Source organism: Cardiocondyla obscurior, linkage group LG17 (genome assembly GCF_019399895.1).
Source record: "Cardiocondyla obscurior isolate alpha-2009 linkage group LG17, Cobs3.1, whole genome shotgun sequence".
Taxonomy (NCBI): Eukaryota; Metazoa; Arthropoda; class Insecta; order Hymenoptera; family Formicidae; genus Cardiocondyla; species Cardiocondyla obscurior.
In genome coordinates this window covers 1,815,597-1,840,966 of record NC_091880.1, presented here as the reverse complement: position 1 = coordinate 1,840,966, position 25,370 = coordinate 1,815,597, and the positions used below count along the sequence as shown (strand labels likewise).

At 48.4% G+C, this 25,370-nt stretch overlaps 1 long non-coding RNA gene across 3 annotated transcripts in view; it reads right to left on the bottom strand.

Annotated features, from left to right (window-relative positions):
• Positions 1 to 25,370, bottom strand: part of LOC139109400 (uncharacterized) — a 256,864-nt gene that overhangs the window by 137,131 nt on the left and 94,363 nt on the right. The window contains exon 3 of one of the 3 annotated variants that reach the window (XR_011546831.1): positions 12,693 to 12,897. The exons of the other annotated variants lie outside the window; for them this stretch is intronic. This is a non-coding gene — a long non-coding RNA (uncharacterized lncRNA). Of the gene's footprint in view, positions 1 to 12,692; positions 12,898 to 25,370 lie in introns of those variants that run through there. 3 annotated transcript variants of the gene reach the window in all.

Sequence of the window (25,370 nt, the reverse complement as noted above, 5' to 3'; positions counted from 1 at the left end):
TGGCGCTCTACTTTGCTCGCGTACTCGTTTGCGAAGATTGCTTGTTAATATTATAAACGACCCGACGTCAGACCGGTCCTCGAGGAAAAAATTATTTAATCTTAAGAAAATCGCCGGCCGTATTTCTCAGCGGCGCTCTTGAATCTGGATTGGGCAGAGCAGGAACCGCGTCGAGCGTCGTCGCACCATGCATAATGCATCCGCGTCTCATCGCGCCCTCGCAAAAACGTTGTTCCACATCGGTATCGTCCGCAAAACTTGCAAATCTCGGGGAGCGATCCGTTAAAGGTCCACGACGTCGCGGGATAACGTAAGCGCTCTCGCATCGGCGAAATAAATGTCAGTAACGGTCGCGAAGCTCGTGAATCCCGAAATCTTGGCGGGCGCGAACGCGCCCGACCCATTTATACGTCTCGGTGAAGTTAACGCTGGCGAGTTTTCCCTACCCCGGCGGAAAACAATACTGCCGAGACCGGATTAAGCGGTTACCGCGCGTAGATCTCTGCTACGATGTGTGTGTGTGCACGCATATCGTCCCTTCCGTTTTTCCCGACCGCGTGCGTGATCCGTGCTTGTCCAAGAAAAACGTGTGCTGTAGCCGAGGATTCCGTCCAAGTGTGCATCTCGCGGTACATCTTGCATCCTCAAATTTGTGCGCATACAAAGTATTCCGCGGTTGTAACATCTTCTCATCTTTAAAAGTATATTGAAGCATTACAATCGTATTTTTTTTTCTTTTTTTTTTCAAGAAAAAGTATTTTCTTATCAGAGAAAAATTTGGTTACAGTAATTTAATTTTTAATATTATAGTATTTAATCATTGCGATTATTTTATCGTAAATTTGTTTCAATGTTAATATCCGGAATTAATATGTTTAGCAACAGAAATAATTGACGTCTTTTTTGTTGAACCGTCATGTACTGTAATCCGCGGTTAAAGGGACGTCTGATAGTCTTAGGACGCCTCGTTTATGTACGCGTCAAACGTGCATACGGAATTGTAGCTTGGTGAACGGGCACACGTTGAAACGCGAACGTTCCGGCGTACGTGAAAAGGTACCTCTCCGTGTGGAGGCTGCGCGAACACAGATTATTCGCGGCCCTTTACGTGTACACGAAAGGGACTCATATAAGTGCGCTCGCGTACGTAGAGAAGGAGTCTTTCCCGTGTAGCCAGACGTGCGAGCGGGATATCGCCGCCGCCGGTTGCTTGCTCGGATGCTGCGAAGAAGACCAGGCATGTTTGCCGACAACAAATAAACGAAAATAAAGTGGCCCGAGTAGCTACTCGCGAGCCCCGGCAGAGAGATCGGCTTCAATTTATACAACTCAGTGTTCGGACTTAATCTGGGAGACAGATTTACACCCACGGACCAAGGGCAGGGCCGATCGGCGGGAGAGGGAGAGGGGAAAGAGTAGAGCCGGTAGCAGACGGTGAAAAAAAAAAAAAAAAAAAAGAAAAACAGCGGGAGCAGGGAGATTCACCGATGTTTGCTTAGATTCGTCACGCGGCCAACTTTTTCCCCGCAGAAAGACGAGGGAGTGAGATCCACTGAATCCAATGACGCACAATGAAGACTAATTACTGCTGATATCGGCGCGCGCGCCGAAGTCGGGAACCCCGGGCTGAAAATGCGCCGCGACCGCCGGGTACTTGGGGCGACCGATATTTCACCGGTGGCACCCTATGATGCCGCGACGAGAAGACGATCCATCTCCTTCGAGCGACGCGCGCGGAATCCGCGCCGCGATTAATTATTCGAATTACATTCAATTATGTAAGCGAGACGAATACCGGCCGCTCAGCGCCCGAAGTCGTATCAGAAAGAAAAAAAAAAGAAAGAAAAAAAAAAGAAGATCGAGGCCGCGCGCTATTACAAATAAACGACGGTACCGATCGCGCACGAAAACCGATCTCGGGACGTCCCGGAGCCGCGGCGTCCTCGGGTGAATTTTCTCGCTGTTCCGCGGCGTGCATTTATGGCTATCAGCGATAATTAATATTGATTTATGCAGGCTGCAATTTCGTCCGAAAAATCCGGGGCGATCGTAAATCACCGGTCGTATCGTATCAGCGGAGCTCTCGATATTGAAATCGGTTTTAATAGCCGCGATCACGAATCACGCTGGGGGGCATCACGTCGGCGTGATCGTGCCTCGCAGATCGATGGGCCCGGTCTCCCGGTTTTAAACGCGAACGTCGATCGCGTTTAATCTTGGACGCGCCGAGTGACACCGGCACTCGATCCCGCTCGAGTCCGCGAAGACGAGAAGAAAAATCGGATCGCCGTGACGCGTGCCAATAAAACGATCGTGTGCTACGTTTGAATGCTACGGGAAATTAATAATCGACAAGTCGCGACCGTTATCGGTACACACGCGGCGGGAAATCGCGCGGCGACGATTGTGTCGCTCGAATGGGCGACGTCTCGCTGATCTGGATAAACCGGGGTACACGGATAAACCGCTATACGTGTTCCCAGAGCCGAGAGCGGGCGGGACGTTATCTCGCGGCGTTTGTTTGCACCGCCACGGAACCCCCGGCGAAGTTGCATATTAATAAAAGTTCCAGCAAATTAGTTTAGTTCCGCGGAGTTTCTCCGACCGACTTCTCGCCGTGTAACTTGTCGCTGCGCCGCGCCTCGATGCGATTTCTTCGCCCGTGCGAGACTCGCCGAGCGGACTAAATAGCACGTCAAAAGGAAATAAACCGGCGTAGCGGGCGCAAATCCGATATGTGTACTAAAAGTGGCGTGCACGCGTTGTAATTGCGGACAGTAATTCTTCCCCCGCGCTCGTAAGAATTAAATTGAAAATTTATTCGTTATTATTTTGCAGCCGCACAGTCATCGCCGGAGAGCCTCGCGAATAATTTCGCGCAAACCGTGAAATTATTATATATTTAAAACTTGTTTGCCGCCGTTAATTGAACCGTTTATTCATTATGCGTTTCGCTCGTCGCGCTGAATATTGTTAACGACTAATTATAGGTATTGTTATTACCGTGATTTTAAAACGCACGCCGTGCCCGATCCATCGTCCGGGCCCGTCCCGTCGCGTTTTCACGAGAAATTGCGCCCCGACGAACTACCAAAGTGCCGGAGTACCGTCCCGAGAACATTGCTTTCTCCGGGCGCTCTCACATCGAGTTTGACACGAGACATAAGTCCGCGGACGACTTTACGCGAGTATACTACACTACCTCCGTTCTGTCATCGCATTTTCATCGCACCTCGGTAACGTCCGTGCCATGTTTCATCCGCGCGCGTGATGGATGCTGTACAAATGCGTTCATACGTCTTAACTCCCCGCGTCCGAGGCGCTCCTCGGGATGGCCGTAACGGTCACCAGAGGAGGTGGGCGAGCAGCCGCGGGGCGGGCGGGCCGAAGGCGAAACGGGAACGGGGTCGGAGGGACGAAGGGAATTGCGCCTGGATTGTGTTCCCGCTTCCGCGCCGGGAGGAGAACTTGTAGCCATATATCAAACCGAGTTCTGTCTTCTCCTCTGTGCCACGGGTCGGCTACTGACTCTGCCTTCCGCAAACTCCCTAACTTACGCGGGTACTTACGTATACTCTCGTACGAATGTTCCGTATGAATACGAATGCGCCCTGTCCTTGCGGCCAGACGCGCGTCCAAACGCCGCCATTGTACGCCGCGGCCGTTTCGGATCTGGGAAGCGTAGATTCCAATCTGGCCGTCAGATAGGTACGTCTCCGAAAGAGCCGTCGCTTCTAATTGCAAACGTCTAATCATCTCAATTCGCGCGCGATCTCGCGGATCGGTCGACGAAGGCACCCGAGAGTCCGCGCGAAAAATCTGATTTCAACGCGAATTAATTCGACGCGTCGTAACACGCGTGGCGAACGAACGTTGCGGGAGTTCTAATTACAATTTGACAACGCGCTCGACGATGAATTTCTGTATGCGGTCGGTGAACGTAAGAAGCGAAGTCGCGTCCCGGTCGGTTCCGAAGTGGACCGCTGCGCGGTCAGGAAGCCGAGCGAGTCAGCTCCGGCGTAGTCGTGCTCGCCAAACGAGAAACGGCAAAACCTCGCCCGGATAATGTGATTAATGGGGTTAAACGTTGCTTCCCGCCCCCTCTCCTGCCCCTCGTACCCCGACAAGAAATGTCTCTATTCTGACCCATCGAACGACGACTGTCATTGCGTCGACGTCGTCGTCCACATTGCCGGGACAGTTGGCAGTGCCTCGAGGGCTCGTATCTTCCTTTATAACGGAGTTTAACTGAGCGCGGGAGATCCTTACTCGAGGTCGATGACGACGACGTGGTCAGCGTTTTACGCTAATGCACGTCGTATATTCATCTCGCCCGTATCTTTCTCCGCAGTTTCGCGGCGGTTGTGTGCGCGGGCGGACGATAAATGCGGTCTCTTCCGCTAGATTCGCTCAAAGAGCAGCGGGGACGGACATTCGGGAAGAATAGGTGCGTAAGAACTCGAGTGGACAAAGTGGAAATGGCGGCATTAGTTTGGCTCTGCGTCGCGAGAGAAAGAAAGAGAGAAGACCGCCGGGACGAAGTGGTCCAGACAACGTCGGGCATTAGGGTCACCGTCCAATTCGGAGCATTTTTGCGTCATTTCGCTAGCTAAATGACGTGGCACGATTCGGCTCGATAATCCCGATAACATATTGCCGCGCGAGCGATCCAAAGTTCGATCAACTAATATTCACGTTAATTACAGAGCCGTCTAAAAATAAGTGGAAAACGTAGAGATATCTGTAATATCCATCTCGCCCGATCATACGAATTAAATTAATTACTCGCGAGGCAATCGCGATATTTGTTCGCGCGTGTCGTCCCACCGTGCGTCGCGTCGACGGCGACAATGGAAAATTTTCCCGTATTTTTTTAAACTACTCCCGCCGTCACTAATCACAGTCATTGCCACCTTCTAAGTGAAATCTGCTAATTACCAGATTAAGGCACAAATGAGGGGTCGTAAAACTGGTTTACGACGAGAAGGAGGTTGCTGCGCTGATGCACGTGCAATGATACGACGCAAACGCCATAATATCACACAGAGAGCGAACGAGAGAGAGGGAGGGGGGCGAGAAAAAACGGTAGAAAGAGAGACGTGAAAAGGACAAACTGTGCTCCTTTGCTTACCCAGCTGCTTCCTTGATTCTGCGAGCCTCGCTTTTCATATTTCGCCACGTAAACCGACGCCGGTGCCGCGCTAACGAGGGCTCTCGCGTACTCGTGCCGTCGGTAGCGTTGGCAATTGCCGGCGCACTCGTAATTTCAAGGGCTCTAAAATACGTAGATATCGCGGCACGTACGCGGATGCGTTGCGAAAGATACGCTAGGATGATCAGAAGAAACGACGGGATAGAAGAGAGAGAAAGAGAGAGAGAGAGAGAGAAAGCGTGCAAGACCTCAGCTTTGTGAAATGTGGCGCTAATCTATCGCCGGGACACTTCGCGCGAGAAGCGTATCGGGCCGTATTGACATTTCGAGCCGTCGAATCGTAATTACAGAGCACAATGCATACTGTTAACTCCGAGGAAAACGGAGGTAAAGCCGTTCCCCTTATCCCATTAACCGCGCCATCGCCCTTTGATAGACAAGTCGCCGATTATAGCAGACGTAATGCGGCTTCGACAGGAATTGTGTCATCTCGCCGAGCGATTACAAGTGCTGACTAAGGCAAGACAATCAATAGGACAGCGCATATTCCACTTTGGACGTCTGCTATAATGGACTCGTATATACGTATAACAAATCGTTCTCGTCTCTAACGCGCCGCCATTCGCGATAAATATTACCCTGAAATCCCTATCGCTATAATATCCCGCCAAGTACGCAAATTGCTATAATGATTTTCCGCAGAGTTCATCGCCGGGGCGAAGCGTTATCCGAAGGATTAGCGTCCGCTTAAGGATTAAGAACGCCGGTAGTTTCGAGGAAGCATGTATATTTCACTCTCGGGGGGGGGAGGGGGAGGAGGGAGAGCGCCGTTCCTAGCCGCGCTACGGCGACGTTCGCCAGGGGATGTAACTCCGGGAAAAAGCACGAAGAAAAATGTTACATGATAAAACTGCGGACGGTGACACAGTTTCGTTGGCGGGGCGGTCTATAGACGGTCGGATATAAGCAGAGAGAAAAGCCGGGCCGCACACGTGTCGTCCCCCGGGCAACACGTGCGACCACACGGTTGCATCTGCATCTGAGCCGTCAACGGTGCAGATAGCGTATTCCGCGTTTTCCAGGCAAATAGAATATTTCGTTCCTCTTTCTACGCGGCGTTTCAAAGAAAACGGACAGGCCGCGGGACGCGGGAGGGAGGAAGGGGAGCTATCTCCGCAAACAAACGCGTTTACACGCCGCGATACGCGAAACGTTTAGAAGTCAGCGGAATATCCGCACGGTGTTGATAACAAATGATAATTCGCCGCGGACAGCGAAGGCTTCTTTTTACTGAAATGTATTTATAAAACTTTGGAAACTGGATTATTTTATCTAGAACTATTTATACTTTTTTTTTTTAATGATTTATGTGAATCTCGTTTTTTATTATTTTCTTTTATATTAAAAATGTTGACGTGAGTTTACGACGTATAAGTTTGGTTTCGTGGGATGCACATAACTACCATATTTGTATGCGTGAAGTATAATTGCGTTATTTAATTATCAATTGCGACACATACTTGGGATGCAGCGAGATGCATATAAGATACCTACTCGCACAAAATTTCGACGTTAAATTATTTCAACGCACAAAAAGAACGCCCGCGATGCTTTGAGTTTACCGCGCGGCTGTATCGTTCGCCGGCGCATTAATAAAATGCATTCTGCGTCTTCATCGTTGCAGCGGCTCGAATTAACCTCCGTCGCGGCGATTTCTCTTTTTGCATTAATATCATACGTGAGCGTTTCGAGTCGTTTAAGTGTGAGAGTAAATAATTTGGGTTTTTGGCGCAAGAAGGAAATTAATAACGCGAGACAGAGCTGAGTTCTTCGCGTTTGCAAAATCGAAAAAAATAATTAACCAACGTGAAGAAAGAACGGCTGACTGTTCAAAATAATTATCCTAAAATCGCGCATTTCACGACGAGGGGCCTCTATTCTCAGCGAGACTTAACAAATATCTCTACCGCGGGGATATAAATTTCGTATCAACCATTTCCCCTCGCACTTTTATCACACTCTAAATATTTTCGCGCCGCGGCGCGGGATAATGCGGGTCGAAACTTTCCGCGGAGAAAAGTCTACGTAAAATCCATCCGTCATAATCCTCACTTTCCTTTTCGGCCGGTTTCAACTTCTCCGCTCGAGAAAGAATAACGCTCGAAGCGCGCCGGAAGCACGAAAGTACGGATAACACTCGCCCTTCCGCAAAGTTTCGTCCCGCATTAAGAATGCCGTGCGAAAGCCTCCTCCGCCTTTTCTCGCTGTCCACCCAGGAGGGATTTCCTCGCGCGCCACAGCCAGAACGAATATTCTTTCGAGAAAACACGAGCCGCAACCTCCGCGACGGAGAACTACCGCAAATACCTACATCGGTGGGTGGAGGGAGGGTTGTTCTGTCCCAACTTTGCCTTCGTCGGCATCCAGCGGGTCACGCTGAGCGGTGAAAAATTAAGTCGCGCCGCCCGGGATACTCCGTATAATGGCGTAATGCGAGAGAGCACGTTGAAGAAATTGCCACAATTGCGTTTCCTCCACGGTGTCTGTCCTGCGAGAAGAAGGGCGAGAGGCGGGGGTAAAGTTGCAAGAGGCATCTTAATGGCGGCGCGTATCCGGTTTCGTAACAGGCTCAAAACAAACTCGATTACATCGCTGCTAATACAAGGCATAAGTGTCGCTCCCCTTCCCGCTCAATTGATTTTTTATTACGTCCATAAGTATATTTCGCGATCGTTTCGAGGGTATCTGTTATTTTATGGCCGGATCCCGAACCCTTCTTTCCCTAATTGGAGCAAATCTGGCCTGGATTCTGAGCGTACCGTATGCTATTTTATTCTATTTCACGCGAAAACCGTATTAACGGCGCGGCGATATATAATAACACGAGCGGATTACGTCGGCGCAGTACCTCATATTTTATCGCGACGTTACACGTGTATGCATACAGGTATTACTAATAATTTAGCAACGATGGCGGCGGGATATCTCCCGCACACTTGGCCAATCGTATTATCACCCGGCATTATAGAAGATATACGCGGGGGCGATAGCGCGCCGCGCAAGAAGAGGACGTGGCCGTGGGTGGGATCGATGGGCCGTTTCTGTAAGAAATGACGAGGCGGTAAAAAGAGAAACGGCTCGGGAATAAGATAGTAAGCGTCGTGCAAGAGTAATCGAACCATCCCTCGCGCAAGAGCGATCGGCAGCGCGACGAGATAAGGGCGGGGTGCTATATCGGCTCTTGTGAACGAAGGCGAGAGGAAGATCGGCGGACGTCGGAAAGAAGGAGCGAGCGAGAGAGACAAAAAAAAGGGAGGAGAGCGGGAAAACCCGGTGTGGAAAGGCGAGGGGGTGAGTTACGTAGTGATTGCAGCGGAAGCCGGAAGCGAGGGAGGCCGGAGAGAAGGAGGGTGGGTGACTAATAGTCGTGGGTCTACCCCGTTCGCTGACCACCGTCGACCGTGTCCACGCTTTCTTTCCGCCCTTCTTACTCTACTGGGTTCCGATCCTCCGCATCCCTCCCTCGTCCCCGTAGAGTTTCACGAGCTCGGGCTTTTCTCATAGCTGCCGCAGCATCCCGCGCGCGCGCCTAAGCGAAGCACGTGTTTTTCAAGCCTTCACTATATCTCGCTTAGCGTGACGTTAATAGAGTTACGACGGCAATGACGGCGCCGTTCCTGCGGCCCGAGAGTCACTCGAGATTATCCCGCTGGACCGGTAGAAAAAAAGTCGAGCGTCAATCGACAATTCTATGACCGCGAGGAGAGTAATTGCACATCACCGTGGTGCTCGATCGCTCCGGCGGACACCAGCTGCTAAATATTTTAGTTCGGCCTGCAAAACCCTGCCGGAGAAAACTAACAATACCATGTTTATTTTATTTTTACACCGAACGCGCGGCATATTTCGGACAAATGCTATATACCCGGCAGAGTATTTGTTTTAGCATTATATAAACTAAATGAACATTTTGCCAGATGATCTCGCGTGACTTCACGGAAAAAAATATTTTCCGAATAAATATTATTCCCGACCGCCGCAAAACTCGCGGGAAATAAATCAAATTATTCGCGAGACCCGCTGTCGACGTGCACATATATTTTTCCTCGCGCTGAAAATTCGTCGGTCCGTGAATATCGACGGAAGCTTTGTCAATCTTACTTCGCGACGTTAAGGACTCGCGCCGTGCTTTCCTTTAGCGAGGCGCCGGGCTATGTAAATTCAGATAACTCTCGTTTCTTCGCGATCTCGCCTCGCGAGCCGACAGAAGCGAAAACACGTCGATTAATGAAGCGGACAGCTCGAAGTCGCTCGTGAATGTCACCGTCGCATTTCCGACACCTATAGCTCGCGAAGACTATCCACGATAACGCTCGCGATCGTTGAAGCGAATCTCGAGATGCTCCGAGCGGTCCGGTATAAATGATACTTCTCGGAAGCTGCGCGGACCTTCCTCGAGCTCGTCGGCGTGCTACAGAGATTAATAGCTCGCCGTCCTAAGCGAGGCCGGCGTAAGACTTCCGACGCGGGATGCGTTCGACACGTTCGAGCCGGCCGGGTACATCGCGGATGATTAAACGACCGGCGCGAGTGGCGAGTAATTAAATCAACGGCCGAGAAGCCGGAAGTAGATTTCGCCTGGGCGCCGCTGAGCCCGGCGACATGGCGAAAGGGCGAATTGACGCCCATAAGGTCGATGATACATCGGGAGGTACCCTCGAATACGTAAATGAGATCGAGTGCGTTTCGCGTGAAGCACAATGGCCGTTAGCCAAGCTTAAACATCAGAGAGAAGTGCACACGCGAGGATAATACCTAGCTAACGACATCGCGTGCCTCTACAGGGCGTCCCAGGCCAATTTCCTTTCAACAATAGATACTAAGTAAGTAGGTAAAGAAGAAGAGACTCGCGCGAGGAGAGATAACTTCCGCGCGGACGGACTTCGATCATTTTCTTCTTCAGAGTAGAGTCCAGAATTTTTTCCATTGTCTTCGAGACGCGATTCGTGCAAGAACCATACCGCAATTGTAAGTCTAGTCCCACAGTAACGTGGTAAGTTTTTTAAATCGTAAAAAAATTATTTAGTTACATTCGATCATCTCTCTCTGAAGTTTCAAGTCTCGCTGTGTTTATTGTAGACCTAGTCTAATCAGTCGCGTGCGTCAAGATGCACTCCGAATTAACCCGCGGAGGATCGCGTCGGCGATAAATGAACTGAATTAAGAATGGCAGTTTGCCGCAGACGCGCAGCGTACCTAGGGTCCCCGTGAAAGCTCTAATGAATTAGAGAGAGCGTCTCTCAAAGCTGGAAAATAAGCGAAGTACATCGACCTGAACTGGCTAGGAAACTAATGTTCACCGATTCGAGTGACTGGCAATTCCCGATGCCAGAAATAAATGACCGGCCCGCGGAATTACGTTATTATATTATAAATTTTCCGAATGGATTTTCGTCGGACTTCCGCGCTACCAGCCGCAGGCGCAGATTGGGCTGGCCGGCATTCGAGGTTTCGCGCTCGCAGGAAGTAATTACAACGCGAATACCATGCGGATTGCCCGCGAACGATGGAAATGGCGGAAAGTTGTTTTATTTCTCTCTCCCATTCCGGGCGGCATTTCGTTATAATAAAAATATGCGCCGCAACAATACGCCCGCTGTCGCGTTACGCGCTTGAAACATGATTCGAAGATGATAATCCGAATTATGACGTTCTCCTCTCTCTCGCCGTTCGTTTCGTTAAACGACTTGGCCGATTAGATTATCGGCCGGCAACAGCGTCGAGTCACGTAAACTCCCTTCGGACTTCTTTGAAAATACAGTAGCGGCGTTCGTAACCGCGCGCGCGTACGTATCGAGATGAATAATCGCGCCGCGACACGTTAATGGACCGCATTACACGCCGCGCGCGGCCTTAATCGTCTTATTTGGAAGGAAAAAAAGATTTTTTTTTATACAAATTCCGGCGATATTTCGGATAAGCGAAACGAGCCACGAAAGAGGGGAGAGAACGTGCATCAGTATGGTCGGCATCGGCGGTGCTTAATCTTACGACACAATATCACGCTACCGTAAGAGTTCCGTCGCGGTAAGCTTCGCCGCGCACGAGATCCAGCAATATCGAAATCGCAGCGTGTTTTTTCAAGTTAATATTCGGCATAATATTCACGTTATAAATTTTTTTAGAGCGCTGTTGAGGTGTCTAGATAGATCATTAATATATTGAAAGACAGACATGGCATTTGCTGCAACGACGGCGGCTAACATACGTGACTTTTCCTCTCTTCATCCCCTCCCTCGGCCGCCGAGTATAGGGAGTAAGTAGTGGGGACGCGTTCTTCAGTCCTCGACTACCCGCGCTCCGTGGCACATGTGTGATACATGTATGACGTACTTCGTGTGAGACTTAATGCACACCATGCAAAAGTCACGTACGCAAGCCGCCTTCATCGCAGCAAACGTCATATCTGGTCTTCAATGTACATACATAAACAAAGTCGGTCGTTCGAGCGCGCAACCTTGCGCCGCATTTCACGGCCACGTGTTCCCGGTCCAAAAGAAAAGTAGTTTCAAGTAACTTAACGACATGCTAGTTGATGCGAACTAACCTTGTATCAGCTTCCACGATCGGTGCTCATCGCGCGGAGAGCATTTACGCAACCAGTACTTCGCGCAGCTTACTTGTAATTACTTTTAACGTCGCAGTTTAACGTCCGATCTGTACTCTTATACGATATTCTTATGCGAATCGATTTTTTAATTTTATATTACAAAGGATATTGCAAAATGCGAGTGGCGCACGGTGTCAGGCTTTGTTTTAATCGTCTGCTCGCTGATGTTCGTTGCGTTAGGGTTAGTAAATTTATATTTTTTTTGAAGTACCCTTTAAAGTAATCGGACGCGGAAGTTATCGTGTGATCTTTAAATACGAGAGTGCCGCGCTATATCGCGCGATTCAGGGTTTAATTGCGATTTCCGCAAGTATCTTTTACGCGAAAGGAAAGTACGACGCGATGTTCCAAACTGAGAGGAGGAGGAGGCCCAGAAAGGGCATCCTGCTTCGGCGGAGCAACGTTGAGGTTAATATAATTTTGTATTTTCATTGAATTTCTAGTTTATCACTATTTATCAGAATAGCTTTATCGTTTCGATAATAATTAAAATAAACAATTCAATAATTAATAAAATGAAGAAAGTCTACTCAGCATAGTAAAACTGAATTTGTTAAAGATCTTGTTCAGACAATAAATAACTTTATGTTTCGCTATTTAATTAAAGAACTAATTAGAAGTGCGTAAAACTGTTTTTTTAACAATAGAAACTATTTCAAGCATCCCTACAATTTATGTTTTTTATTTGTGTGTTACAAAATCGTCATAGCTGCGTTGCTGTATCTCCGCCGCTGCGCATCGATCGGTGAGTCATGTATTTTTCTTTTTTCTCTTTTTATATTTTTTTCTTTTTTTTTTTTACAATACACGTTGGAAAAAAGTGTATTGCATGTGAAAATATAATAATAATGAAAATTGACAAAATAGTAAAAATAGTAAAAATTAAGTCGATATTTACCATCGCGGCATGAATGTGCCATGTGATGGAACCGATCACCAACGTGAAAAAGTGACGGCAATTAAATTTCTATATATCCCCTTTTGAAAATAGAATTCATTACCTGAATAACCGGGTCAAATCGAACAGCGCGAGATCCAGAGAAACTTTTATACGGTATATATAGTTGACACTTACCTGAAACATAGAAAAATAATAATTAGAATAAAAATATTTATTGAATCTGACAAAATCATAAAAATGAAGCTCACGTTTACTCCCGCGGGACAGCGAGCCAACCAAAATAACCATTTTAGCGCCGCCATAAAATAGCAATAATTAATTTTTATATCTTATTTAAATAGACTCTAGGATACGGCCTGCGTTAATACCGAACGAATAAAACTCGCGAGTAAGAATTCTTCCGCTTAATCGATAACTCCCGTTCTCAAGTTACTCCTTTTATTTTTTTTAAATAAAATCCCTGCTATATGTGCCACGCTATAATTACTGCGATAGCGTAATCGATGGTAGGAGCTACAAACTAGAGAACAATTTATCGCTTCGGGGGCGCCATTTGTCAACGCGATTACAGATCCTGAACCAACGCCCTTTCTGCTCCCTTTGCTGCAGAACTGAATAGTACTAAAGATATATCCGCCGGAGGGAAAATACAGTTTCGTGGTGCACGAACCGCGTTGCAAGCCGGGTCGCACAATTAAGCATTCTGACATAAAGATTTCAAACGATATACCGGTATTGTCGGAATCTCGCCAATTAAAGCGGAATTCATCGGGTCGGTGGCATTTGTTCAACCCGTTGACGGTTCAGTGGCACGGATAAGTCACTGACCTCGAAAACTTTTATTTTATCCGCTGGGGTAAAAAAAAAAAAAAAATTAAATTAAATTAACGCTCCGAAATATCTTAGCGCGCGTATAAATCTCTTAATCGTAACTTCGCTTTTTATCCGCAAACGAAAATATTTAACGCGACAATGCATACGCGATCTCGCGCAAATATTGTCGCGCCGTTATATGGATTACAATACCGATGTTTTTAATTCAAATATAAACTCATCGGCAGAAAATAAAACGATAAAATCGACAACATTTATAAAAAAATAAACACGTGATAAAAGTAAAATTTAAAAAATAACGTACATTAATCCAAATAAAAAAAAAAAAAACCCCAAAAAAACGCGCGCTGGCGGAAAAAGTCATCGCTCGTCAAACGATTAAAACTAATGTATCGATTGCGAACCGCGACGGTGCGGTTAAAACTACACGTGATAGCGTTCCTGGATGCTTCGCGATCGTGTAAAGAGCAAACGAAAAGGCAAGCTGTCACCAGTACGACGTACCGCCCGCCGTGAAATCGTAGAGAAGCGCATTTGTTGCCCCGAAGCGTGTCGAGTGCTCGTAGATCACTCAACTCAGCCCGTGCCACTTCCAATTCCAAAGAGATATATATGTATATATATATATATATTTTATATATACAGGAGCCTCGAAACTACGCGGTTTCTCTTCTCCACCTTATCCATTTGTAAATTCCGCGGCCAATTTTGCAACACAATACGTCACTTTTTGTAAATGTTACGCGAAAATTCGCAATACGGTATTTGCCGCGCTATCATTTTACATTTAACAATAGCTCAGGACTCGCATTCGCAAAAATCAACCAACTGTTCTCAATAAGACAATAAATAAGATAAAAGGAATTATTTTTTGCTCCGAGAGCGTCCCTGATGGACAAATACCTCGGCGCTCGCGCGACATAATTTTCGCTCGCAAATAGTTTAACTATCGCGGCCTACATAACCCCGTGGGGTTAATTAGTGTCAGTTTTCAAGTACGATAAGTCTCTGAGGGTTGTTCTCTCTAACGTAGCCCGGTACACAACTGCAGTTTGAATAGAGTTACGACTACGCTTGCCGCAAAACTGTTACAGTTACACTCCGGCTTCGGCGATGCGTCCCGTCTTTCCTTAAATTCGCCCAAGAAATTTAATTGTAAAAATATTGATAAACAAGGTGCATCGGCGACTGAATATTGTAGAATAAAAAGATCGCGACTAATCAAGCGTTCAACAGAGAAATATTATTGTCGCGCTCGAAAACAAAGGGTTCCTTTATTAATGTATTGTAAAACAGTAAAAAAAAAAAAAAGAAAAAAAACGTAACGTATTGTCGCCTTATCGAGACCGGTATCGCACACGCGGGTAAAATTAATTTTACATCCAGTCTGGTCGAACCTTTCTCGCGTGTGGCGCGGCAATTAATGCGGCCGTGATCGTTTATACCGAATGCAACGTCGGCCGGCCGAGTATCGCGCGTGCCAAAATTAATACAAGTCGTTCAGCGTTATTGCGCCAGGCTCCGAGGAAACGGTGCCGGCTGCGCGACGCAAATCGCACCCGAGGAAAAAAAGAGAGCAAGAGAAAGCGAAAAAGAGAAATGCTGTTCGGAGATGTTAAAAAGTCCAGCCGGGGCGCGAAATTTCGCCCCGAAAAAGAATGGCGACGGTGTCGTATGCCGCCGGGTGTTAACGGAGCATTCCGTTGCCTCATAATAAATTCCGGGACCGAGTTAAACACCATGGCCAAGCTCCGCTCCGTTCTCTCGCTTACGTTCTTTACCTCTGTCTCCTTTCCTCTCCTTCATATCGCGGCAACTTGAGAATTCCGCGGTGGCCGGGTAGGACGGGAGAGGCGGGAGGGGGGGTTATACCTTTAATTAGCGGCTCGGCTGAACTTTTTGGCGGATAGATAAGAATATATTTACTGCGCTCGCTCGCGCTCCACCGAGTAGCCGAGCGAGGCTAACCGCCCGGACCCTTCGACTTCGGCCCACGGTGGTATCTTATCCCGGTGGTACCGCGAGGGCCGGCGCTCTGAGATACGGTCGGCGAGAGCGAAACCGGCCTAGCGATGTACACGAGTCGCTATCGAGATCGGAGTACATTACCGGATTCATTCGTATACGTAACGACTTCCTGAGCCCCCTCCCGCCGAGTCCCCCGCACTCCACTCCACTCTCTCTCTCGCATGAATACGCAACGTTGAATCACATCTTGATAAAGCTTTACAGCGCGCCTACGTAAGTCAGGTCAAATTTGATTATTACAAGCCCTCCCCCGCGTAAATCGACGAAAATCGCGAGTTTGATTCGGGCTGCTCGACAATTTTATATCTCTAGCGAGCCTCCCGTGCGCGATTTTATTCAAGTACACCGACGTTGTTATTTAATCCTTGACAACTGAAATATCGTCGAGTGGACGTGGACAAAAATCTCGACGTTTGAGGCCCTCCGCGAGAGATCTGCGGTTTCGAAGGTGGAAAAATACGATAAACGCCCAGGGGCCGACTTGTTATCTGCGACGCGGCTAATTGATAACGCCGTCGAGATTAGCTTTGCTCAAGCCAATTTAGGTAGTCAGATGTGCAGATTAAGGGTGAGGCACAGAAGAAATCGGCCGCTTCTACGTCGCGACCGCGCAAATTTACTGCGGCTTGGCATGAAAGCCGATCCCTCGCCTTCTCTCCGTTCCAAACCCACGTCTTCCTTTTAGCATTTCTCTCCATTCACGTTCGCCCGCTCGGCTCTGTTCCCGCTCGCTCATTCCCCGCTTGTCTTTTCTTTTTCGCCTTTCCGTTCGCGCGCAAAATGAAGCAGAAGTATAGGCCAAGGATATAAAGATAAAACCGTTGCGTTCGCACTTGTCCCCCTGCCTCTACCGTTTTTCTCTGCCTCTTGGGCTTTTGTGCAGCCCCTGGTAATAAGGGGATTAGCAAAACGATAAAATAATTGATCGATATTTTCTCCCGCGAATGTAAGAAACTCGATAATGAGCGCGGATGGAAACGGTCGGGAGGGAAAATAAATACGAGAGGCCAGGCTGCAGTTATTAGCGACAGTCGAGTGTCAACCTCGACGCTATCGACGAAGATAATAATGAGACGCGCGCCAGAGAGTGAGGAAAAAAGACGGCCTTAAATTTCGGTCCTTAACGAAAGAGCGAGCGGCCCCCGCGCAAAATTTGTCAAGAGCCCTTCTCTATTCGCGCCGGAGCGAAGCGGTATTCTTAAAATGCAAATGTCCCCCGGGCTCTCTGCCGCTCGACGGCAATTTTACACGTAAACATTTCGGCATCACTGAGATATCAACCACGAAATATTATTTAAATGCAACGCGATAACGAAAAAGCCGCGAGCCGTAAACCGTGCCGAATATTGTGACGTCGCGAGAGTTGAACGCGTTAGATTAAACTTACATAAAAGGCCGACCGAAGAGAAGGCCCCTCCCTCCCCTGCCCCTTGAGATAAACTTTCTTTTCGAGTGTCCGCTTGTATTTTCATCAATAACGCCGAAACGCGGGCCTACGGCTCGTAAATCGCGCACGCGGGCGTGGATAACACGCGCGCTGCTCCGAGAACCAGTTCCTCCGATCGTCGCTCCTTCTGATCGAAGATGCTCGCACGGCCCGTCGAGAATAAGGCTCTCAACATCGTCCCGCCAGGATGTATAAATATATGCCGCGCCACCTCCGGCCGCTTCTCGGAGCCGGTTAAGTAACCAATATAAAAACTTATCGATTTTATGTCTCAATATGTGAGAAAGGTGGAGGAGACCGAGGGAGCGATCGCCGTTTCTCGGCCGATGGAAAAAGAGACGAGTCGGAGATGCGTGAAAACGCCACGGGCCGCCGGTGAGGAAATAAACGCCGGCAAAAAGTCCGCCGGCGGGAGAGGAGAGCGAGGGCTTGGGACTTCGAGGGGACGCAAAAAGAACCGGGGAGGAATTCGCGGCCCGTTATTAACGTTTCTTTCTTTCGCGCCCGCGTGTAATGCAGCTAATTGGCGATCAGGTCGGTCCGACGCGTGCATACGCTGAGAAAAGTTTCGAAATTTCGACTCGTCGACGGGTCTTTGGACGTCGATCCATCTCCCACGCGGAAGCATCCGAGGGCATATCGTTCTCGTCACCTCGAGCACATAGCAACCGACTTCGGTTATTATCGCGATCTCGTTCCTGCTTCCCTAAACGCGCGATGTATCCCCCGACGCAACGCTCGAGTAATAACCATTAATTTGTACGATCAGTTTACAAGCCACCGTGTATTAAATGTAATCTGGCGCGCCAGACGTGGATGTAATTTCTTAACGCGTCGCAGCCTCGCTTGCCGATACTTTCTCTCGCGGAGAAACGAGTCGGAGGGGCCGTTTCGATCCGCCGGATTCGGCTCGCTCGCAAAATCACGGACCGACTCGAGCACCAAACACGGAGCAAAACAACGGCAGGGATATGCAAATGCGACGCTCGATTCTGTTACGAATCAACGCGATCGCTTAATTAGCAAAGAGCTCGATGCCTACGCCATCAGCCTCTCTCGCCTTCGTCTCGAAACCCGGGGCGACGGTTCCCTGTCTTTTTCCGCGCCGATATTTTTTTTTTTTTTTTTTTTTTTTTTCTCTTTTTCGCTCGCGCCGACTCTTTTCCGTAAGGTTTATACTATCGAGTGCACTCTCTAGAAAAGCAAGCCGTTTTGATGCTCTTAACCGTCCATTTCACTGGCAATCCGGATATTACGAAACGTCTCAAAAGATTCTTCGGAAAGACATTTCCGAGATCGCTTATATAGACAAAGTCTGTATCCCGCGTGTCACGCCGGCGACAATATTCCCTTGCGACTACAAACGCGAGCGCGAGATAATAATTAATTATAATACTGAAATAAATTATCGTCGACGTTGTCGACTTACGCGCGAGGGAGCGAGATGATGGAAATATTTCTACGTATTATACTACTATCCCTTATATTACTATTCGACACGTGCGTGAGGAAGAAGGCAGACTGCTTTCGATTACCGCGTCATCGCTTTACCGTTCCGGCTCGATCAATCTCCTTCTTGCCCTTTCCGTAGCTCGTTACGCGCGTCTTCGGCCGACGCTTTATTACCGCGTCTGCCGGATGCGTATCTCGTTCGACGGAATTTCGTTCGCAGGCATCAAAGATACAATCTTACGTGCGCGAGGCACTTCCTCGCGGAAGCGGTCGTCTACGAAAACTCGGCAAGGGCCTCGATACCGCGCGGATAAAGAGAGAGGACGAAACGAGCGAGGACAGGAAGTTAGGGAACCCCCGCCTGGCCAGCTTGCGAGGATAAGTCGCGGATCGGAGTGATAAACGACTGCGGCGTTATTAATTGCGGCCTCCATTAACTGATGAGTCTTCCCTGCGCTCATCCTACGTTTGTACAAGTACTCGGCTTCGTCGGGGCCCCTCGCGTTCCCTTTTCCACCGTCGCGAGCGGAGAGAGGACGCGTAAGGCGAAGTCAAAGCGAGAAATTCTTCGCGCACAGCTAGAAGAGGCAAATGATCCGGGAGGTGGACGGCGCCCGCTGCGGGGAGGGCCCGTGTGATGCTTTGCAAATGAGCCGAGGGTAGCTCCTTGATTTTTACGCCGGACGGCTAATGAATCGGCCTCTGCGTCCTTCGGCGCGATCGCGCGGTCCCGCTCGATTTATCGTTCCGCGAGCGCGCCGAGTCGGCTCGGTGCTGAATGAGAAATCGGTTACCGCGTGATAAGCGTGTCCAACGCGCCGATAATACATATATTATTGTCGGCGAGCTCTTCTTACTCGGGTGGAGAAGGTGTGCGAAAGCCGCTCGCGCCGCAGCGAACCACGACGGAATTTAATAACATACAATGAATATATCCATTACGTCGTTATACCCTTCATTCATTAACCTTACAACGGCATAACGAATCTCCGGTGGATCTCGAAGGAATTTCACAATCACATCTCTCTTTTTCTCGATCTCTCTCGCTCTCGGTTTCGCGATTACTTCTTTTTTTTTTTGTTGGATTTTATTATTATTTTTTTTTTTTTACCGCAATGAGTACGTTTTTCCAATTAGAACGCAACAAAGGAAGGAAAAGGTAATCACAGCCGCTGTATTACGTGTCGCGAGCTAGACGGGCGCATTCTGCTCGATAATCGCGAGCCGTATCGCCGGTTCTTTTGCGCGGGGGCAGGTTACGGCTCTTCTTTTGCAAAAATACTGCAAATGGCTCTTACGGAGCCCGGTATTTTGTTGCAAACGAGAACCGGATGGATTTTTACGCCGTTCTTCTAATTAATTGCGGTACGTCCAACGCAAAAGTACTCATCACTGTTGACGGGCTCAGTGGCCGCGAAGGGGAAGCTGTAATCCGCGGAGGAGGATTATTATTGCCATCGGTGAAAGCACGACCGACCGCGGTTTTAATTCGAGAAGGACTCATTATTACCGCTACGAGTACATGAATAATTCCCGCTAATTTTTACGATGTCCACGTAGCGTTTTATTGCCGCCTGGCCGCCAGACGATCGTCCGCCTAAAAACACGCTCGCCCGTTTCTAAGTGGTGTCTGTTACGAGCGGGTAATTTCCTCTCGCTAAAACGTCGGCGACTTGCAATCGTACCGCGCATTTTTAGCGTAGTCCCTTACGTCATAATCACCGCTTAAAAATGCGCACGACGGCGCACGTCGAACAATCGGGGCGCGAAAAATTGCGCGGAACCGGGGCGAAAAGGCTCTCATCGGGGGTGAAAACAAAAGTTGACGGAATGAAGAAGAGAAGGGTAAGGCGGAGGAAAGCGCGAGAACTGCGAAAACAAAAGGGCAATCGTAACGATGGTAATCTCTGCGGTTGACGTACAATTACCTTCGTCAGGGCGCCTAGGAAAATAACCAATTCCAGAAGTGTTTATTGCAGACCGCGGCGCGCTTCATTGTTCACGCCGTTTAATGAGAGAGAACGAAGGCGAGATTCCACCCTCTATATTTTTTTTTTTAATTTTAATTGTACTAACTCGCTACACTCCGACGTGCGGCGTCGAGTTGCCGAGAGATTGCCGCGACCGCCTCGAGAAAGTATCGCGTCGAGATGACAATGTATACGTTCCTACAACGAGAGAATAATTAAATCGCTCGAAACGTTTTTTTTTCGTATTAAAAGATACCGCGCTTATCGTCGCGTTTCTCCAAACTCGGTACGCCGATCTGATTTCCGAAAGAAAGTTCACGCGAGCAAACTTCCAGGTGGAAGTCGGGAATCACGGGGTTCGCTAACGGCGAGCGAATGAAGTTTTTGAAGTTACGAGCCGAATTCGTTTCAATTATCCAATTTGTCCTCGTGCCCCTGTATTTCTTAGGATCATGACAAAAACGTCCTATTACCGGCAGGATCGGGTGGCTGTCTATTATCCTCTTCCCCGAAGCGACTTCGCCCCCTTGCTAATCCCTGCAGAAGTCAAACCGCAGGAAATTCCGCAGGTGCCGTTCGTGACGCGTTACTCTTTGATCGTTTACACTTCGCCGTCCTCCTTTCCCCCCCCCCCCGGCCGTCCCTCGGTCCAGAGACACCTGAAACTCCCCGGCAAGATTCGCTCGCTGCCGTACTTCTCCACCGCGATCACGTTTGAGCGATTTAAAACTTTTTGTTTGCGCTCTACTCGCGCGCGGAGACCGAAACTTTCGCACGCGAGCGCGATTTCATTCCCGTCGGTATACTATCGAAACGCGTCATCAAAGAAAATATAGCGACAAGGTGTTGTTGTCAACTGCATTATTTTAACAAGCTTGCTGACAATTGTGTAGAAAAAAAAAAAATATATATATATATATTGGTATATACGTATGCCAATAATTATTTATTGTATGTAAAATACGCGCGAACGTTATTCGTAAAGTGTTTCCTCACAGTCTTTCGTTATCGATTCGCGTTTTTGCGCGAGTACCTAACTCGATTGCAGCCTCCGGCGCGCTGCAGACGTTTCAGGCCGCTCTTGAGTATCGCGCTCCCCTGAATAACCGTTCGAAGGTCGCTCGATAAGTTCCCTCGCCCCGGCGCATTCGGCGAGCGGGTATAAATTATTTTGCCGGGAAATGATCTCGCGGTGGCGCGGCGCGGCCACGGGGAGGCCCGGGGGAGGCGGAATAAGGTTAAAGGAAATAAAAAGAGCGAAAGCGAGTACCGGGAATCCGACACCGGTTGGCCGCCAGAGGCAGGAACAGACGATCCAGGAGTGGCAGGAGATGGAGTGTGAAACATCGGCCCATCCTTCCTGCCCTTCCCGCGCGGTCTACGATGCTCGAGCTATCGCTTCGCGCTCGGCTAAATCGTGCATCGGGCTTGTCCGTACCGCGGAATCCGTTTCTTCGCCGGGCGAGCGGGTTAAACTGTTTCGAGAAATGCACGATCGAGAACGAACCGGATACATCGTTACGTGTATGCATATATGCGGGGCGCCTCTTTCCTGCGCGGATAGAGGATCGAAGGGCTAAATATAAATTCTCTAGACCGAGAAAAATTTTATAAACGTAAACGTAAAGTATTTTTTATAAATTTATGGTTTAAAAATATAAATTAATTTTACAAATATGTGAATATTAAAATTGAATACTACGGCCAGTCATTTTCAGCCGCGTCGTTTAATCTTATAATTCCTTGATGGTCCATGCACAAGTACCGCGACGCCATAATAATTCATAGTACAAAATTTTCTCCGCGCACTACTGCAATTACGCGTCGATTAATCGTAGACCACGGTGAGAGAGCGACGAAATAATCTTCCTTTCCCGGCGCAACGTACATACATTCAGCATGTGTACTGAGAACACATTGCAACAATTCATACTGAATAATATTGTAGCGCGTATTCCACGTTTTCAAACGTGATTTAATTTCCGCATTCGCCGCGATGGCCGTAATTGCAGTTACTTCCTCGGCGCCGGGAGGGGAAAAAAAAAAAAGAAATAATAATCCCACGGTGTCGCCGTAACGAAAACTCCGCGCGCGAGTTTGATAATGGACCGATCGTCGTCATGAATCTTTCTTTATGGTCTCCGAACTTCTCGAGCGCGGTACATAATGCACCACGGTGCAGCTCGTAGACTCGCACGTGTGTCCGTGAATATCCCGTGCATGCGATGCGAGCGGACTGAGAAAAAAGATAAAGAGAAAAAGAGAGAGAGAGAGAGAGAGAGAGAGAGAGAACAGGGAAAGAGGAAGAAAGACGGTAGTTACATATTGTAGATACGGGAATACATAAGTTAATATATACCGGCCATATTGGTACCTACTGCCCTACTATGTAGGCCACGTGCACTGGCGAGCCATGCATCTTCGATAAATACCCTCAGACCTTCGGAAGGCGGCGAGTAGACGTAAAGTAAAAAATTTTTTTTTCTCCCCGGCAGGTCGCGGATTACGCGCCCACCCGACACGTTGATTTCAATGCGAAAGTTCGAACGACGGTAAAAAAAGGACCCACGGCTAATAATAGCGTTCATTAATTAAGCCTCAATAAAACGACGACCACCCTCGTTCACGCGGAAATTTATAAATGCGTTAACGACCACGTGTATTTATACGCTAAATCCGGCGATAACTTGCTCCACGGAAGGTAATACGTCGAGAAAACATAAAATATAATTTAATTCTTAAAAAAAAATTGAAAAAAAAAAAACAAGCCAGCCATGCGTCAAGATTACGTGTTAACTTGACAAAGTGCATAAACGACGGTACACAAAAATATATAGCGTTACGAATAAACATCGTGGGAGAGAATTCAATTATTTCGATTCGAGAGACTTTCGTCCGGACGCGGATAAATATTCACCGCGATAATTCGCGCGATATTCGCGAATAACGGTATTAACAGAATGTGTCGAAAATCGCGACTCATTCTCAATTTCGGTGACGGCGATTACCGCAATTACCAGCGACGTTGCGGTCGCGATCGTTAATGAAATAAAATTCATGATTGATGCAAAGAGCAATTCCTACGCCTATACATTAACCGAGGATATTCTCCGCGTCCGTGTACTGTAATGCGTGGCGAGACGATTATTAAGTACGCCGCTAAGAATACTGCGTACCCGGGATATTATGCCCGATGCACTAATAACCGCAATTAGTTAACATTCGATTCGCTCGGCCCTTCGCTCGCGCAAGTTTATTAACAAATTAACGACTGTATGCGCCGACTCGAGAGGGCTGCCTTCGCGACCGCGCGATTTATGGTACCAATTAAATGCGGTGGCATGTACACCGGCGCGAGTACACGCTTCACGTCGCGGCGAGTTTCATTCAACGTCCACCGGTCCGCGATCTTTCCACTTGCCTCGGGAAAGCGAGAAGAAAGGTGAGAGCGCTGAACTTCACCGTCACCGTTTCGGACAAATGCCGTTCTCTAACGCGGAGGTGAGAGGACGAGTGTCGTCCCGTCGTAGCCGTACATAAAACACCCATCGGCCGCAGACCGCAAAGCGACATTCTCCGTTCCCGTTTCCGTGGCGAGGATATATTCCCGCGCGACGAAAGACGCCGGGGGACAAAACGATCTCCCGGTGGAGTGGTGCTCGAACAACGACACGTCCCGAGTAAGGCCGACCAACAGTGCAGTCGCCGGAATGTCCGATAATAATTCAATAGCCAGTTATTTATCGGTAATTCGGTGGTCGTTCCAATATCGCCAGGTGGGCGACCTGGCAAGTCGCGAAGAGAAAAGAGAGAGGCGGAAGAGAGAGAGAGAGAGAGAGAGGACCCCGTAGTCGAGAGAAATCGAGATATGTAGGACGAGGGGGTGCCATTAATTTGGTAGCCGTTGTTCGACTCGCCCACTGGGCCCCCCCTCCCCCGCTCCCGTTCCCTTCGGAAACCTTAGCCTACATCCGAATTCCTCGTCCGACGTCGGAACTACGCACGGCGCGATATAAGTCCGTTTCTCCCGTCGGTTCCCCGCGTTTCAGCTGTATTTTCTTCTTTTTTTTTTTTTCTTTCTCTCCTATCTATATTCGCGTATACGTGCTTCTGCCCCTTTTTCCCCCTGATTTTTCTCCACCCCGCGAAATTCCTTTCACCTCGAACTTTTTCCGCCCTTTCTCTCCCCGGCGTTCCCATTCCTCGAGCTCTTATTGCTTCTATCAACGTGCCTCGCTTGATTTATACATCTATATGTTTCGTTCTACTTCGGAAGAGGAAAGGAACGGGTAAATAACGACGTATAATGCGTAACCACGTGAAAAAGGGGACCGAGTTTAACGACGCGGCGTGGATATGATCCTTTCAGATAGGCACATACGCAACGTCGCCTATACATACATACATACGTATATCGCGTTATGCAAATATCGGAAAGGTGTTAAATGCGTAAACGAGACCGAGATGGGAAAAAGGTCTTTTGATAGGAACACTTTACGCGTTAAATAAAAATAAAAAAATACCAGCAGTCATATTATTTAATTTATTTTATAAAAATATATTTCCCAAATCAAAAATTAATTTAGAAACACGTGACTTGTGGTTTGAATATTCGATATACAAATCACCTACTGATTGAGAGATTATCTCGGTTTCCCAGAAAAATAAATTTCTTCTGGGCGTCCTCTCGTAAGAGATTTATATCTCGCGACGAACTCGAGAGCACCTGTTATAATATTCGTCCGGGATCGCAGGAATGCAGGGTGAAGATGGTGCATTGTGTATACGCGCTAGAGTCTCATCGTCCGATTCGCGAGCTCTCGAGATTAAAACCTAGCCGACAGGAGGAGCCGGGGTGCGCGTTACTTCCCGCTCGTGTGCTCCGCTATCTTTTTTTTTTTTCCTCTCCTCTCGCT